Here is a 3188-nt window from a genome sequence, read left to right as displayed (position 1 = left end):
GCGTATTCATGGTTTGATTCATTTCCTCCATCTCTGGCAAAAAAGGACTGCTGGAAGTTTTTATATACATCTCTCTCTCATTGACTTACAGATTGACGCTAAGAGTATTAGGAAGTTTTGGTCATAGTGTCATTCTGTATCTGTTTCCCTATTGGAATCGGTCTTTGACAACTAGGAATCTAAAAACAGAACAACGAAAAATTCTGCCCTTCAGCAGCTTGGGACTTCAGGAGGAACCTCAGAACAGCTTCAGATAGGACAGAGTACATCCCTCCTTTGGAACAATTTTGAAACACTTCAGTAAGAGAGAAAGAACGTTGTTCACCAGGAATTTTATATGCCATTGAATTGTAATCAAGTTTTTCCCGTGGTTCTTGATGTCATGAGGGTGCTTGTGACAAGATTCTGAAGGAATGTCGTATCATTCCAATAGTATGTCTTGTATCTTTCACTTGAGACATTATTTTGACTTGCCCAAAGATCTGACCTCTTGGGCCTTGCTTATTCCTTTCAGACAAAAGTCCTATAAGCGAATAAACTAAATCACAAATCAATTTTTAATGCACTGATTTTTCTCAGGGTTGACTCTGAGCCCTGGAAGGTTGAACCTAGAAAATAAAACTGTAATAGCGTCTGCTTTTTGCTTTTCTCTTTGACAGCCCACTTAGGGGAGGACTCAGCCCCGACAAAGAAACATTATTTGGCAAATAATCTGATCAATTTTCTTTATATTCCTGGCAATGAAATGTTAAGAGCCCACCTCAGTGTTACGTCACCTAAAAAGTGCAGAGTCCTTGGCAGGAGATTCAATTTTGAACCAAAGATCCAATTTCATGGAAATAAAAAGTCTTACCTAAGTGCATTAAATAGATCTTTAGTAGAGTAGTTAATACCAATTAAATGCTGGGCTGTCTGAATCATGAATTACCCATTCAGACATGATTTTGTTTTTCTCCTTTAAATAACTCAGGTTTTTTTCGAGGCTGGGTCATCCTCATTTCTTTGGGCCATTCAATTCTGAAATTTCCTGTGTTTCAGAGACCAATGATAGGAAATGCCATGCTGGCTCAGCAGCTTGTATTAAAGAGGAATTTGGACATGTCAGGTACTTTCATATTTGATTAACTACAAGGACTAGCCCAAAGGATGTTCTTGGTCATGTTATTTATTTATTTATTGTTTTTAAAAGATTTTATTTATTTATTTGACAGAGATTACAAGTAGGCAGAGAGGCAGGCAGAGAGAGAGGAGGAAGCAGGCTCCCTGCTGAGCAGAGAGCCCGATGTGGGACTCGATCCCAGGACCCTGAGATCACGACCTGAGCCGAATTCAGCGGCTTAATCCACTGAGCCACCCAGGCGCCCCTTGGTCATGTTATTTTAAGTAAAAAGAATACACGACTGACCTAGCTTCAGTATTGAATCCTTTGAATGACACGAAAAGAATACGGCTGGTAGTGAAGTGGGTTAGAGACTTGTCAAAACAGTAGAGAGAAATAGTTTCTCTCAAAACAAAGCTGGTTATAGTTGAGCTCTTTTGGGTCATATATGCTGGTTTGTATTCAAGAACCAATCTACTCTCAGACCCACTCCACTCCCATCTGAATGTGATTTTTTTAAGTATGTTTCTGTTTCTCCACATTGATAGGTTAGGTCCTCAGAGAGGCTGCGTTTACGAAGGCCTGTCTTTACCCTTGCAAGTCCAGGGTCAGAGGTCAAGGATTCTCCACAGAGAACAACTGGTAAAATGACACCCCTGCCCCCAAGAATACCTCTATGCCAGGCCTGTGCTTCCGGCTGTCACGGGTTTATTCTCTGCAGCTGCTGTGACACAGCTCTTCTCTCCACACGAGGACATGTTCTCAGAATAGTGAGGTGGCTCGTCTGAGATGACAGGGTAACGGAGCAGCACCCAGGATTTGACTTGGCACTTGCAGGTTCCTCAGTGCCTGAGGTCTTTGGTGGTCTCCACTTCCTGTGGAGGAGAGGCCAGACAGAAGAGTAGGATTAAGTGGATTTGAGAGAAGGGGAGATTAATGCTTGGATTCTTACATAATGTTTTGGTTATCCACAGGGGTCTGCTGCCCAGCCTCCTAAAGGAATGTCAGTTATTCAATGTATAGAACAGGAGCAGAAATTCCTTGACTGGCAATAGGATATTTTCCTCCTGCCTCTCAGGATTTGGACGAACTTTGGGTCTGTGTCCAACATTGGCCTGTCAGGCTCAGGCTTGGCAGGAGCAGGGTGGGGCCACCGGAAGGGAAAACGGTTTGGATTTCCTGGGCACCATTTGGAGGCCTCCCAGCAGACCACCGTTCCTCATCAGGATGTCTGGGCAGTGTGCAAAGTGCTCCCGCCTCTTGTCCCTGCTTTGATGCACTCTCGGGGAGGAAAGCAGATTTTTCTTTTTGATGCACCTACCTTCCCAATTTGGGGTTGAGGTCAGGCTGAGATGTCAGCGTAGTTCTGTTACTGATGATTCTCCATCTGATAAGTAGAAACTAAGGGAGAAGGGGTGCCTCAGTGGCTTGTTGGTTAAGCATCTGTCTTGGGCTCAGGTCATGATCGCAGTGTCCTGGAATTGAGCCCCGCATCAGGCTCAGTGGGGAGCCTGCTGCTTACCCACCCAGTCCCCCTGCTGTGTTCCCTCTCTCGCTATCTCTCTGTGTCAAATAAATGAAATCTTAAAAGAAAAAAAAAAAAAAGAAACTGAGGGAGAAAACCAAAAAGACCTTCACATCTTCAGCAATACTTTCATCACCTCTCAGTGACATCGAGTGGGGATTTAGAAACATTTTTAGTTCTCAAAGGCACTTGGGCAGTCTCTGCCTAATCTTTTTAAGGTGGCTTGTAAGAGGCTGTCATTTTAATTTCTTTAACACAGCTCTTTTGCTTACTTAAATGTTCTGAGTGACGAAACAGCACCAGATTTCTTTCTTGAATCCTGTTTGTTTGACCTTTGATAAACTTCGCACTTAGAAAAGTCAGCCTTTTTTTGGAAGTGGTTGCTGCTCATGCTCCCGAATGCTGAGATTTTTCAGCAAATTTACAGAGACCATTTTGTGATTCTTTTTTTTAAAGCTAGAGAAGGAGCTCAGAGAGTGGCCATTGGGTTTTATTGTCATGATTTCCCGTCGCAGATTTAAGAGCAGTTGTGGAATGAAAATTCATAATTTCAGGAGTGGGTAA

The sequence above is a fragment of the Mustela erminea genome, chromosome 5 (genome assembly GCF_009829155.1).
Source record: "Mustela erminea isolate mMusErm1 chromosome 5, mMusErm1.Pri, whole genome shotgun sequence".
Lineage (NCBI taxonomy): Eukaryota > Metazoa > Chordata > Mammalia > Carnivora > Mustelidae > Mustela > Mustela erminea.
This window is presented reverse-complemented; position numbering follows the sequence as displayed.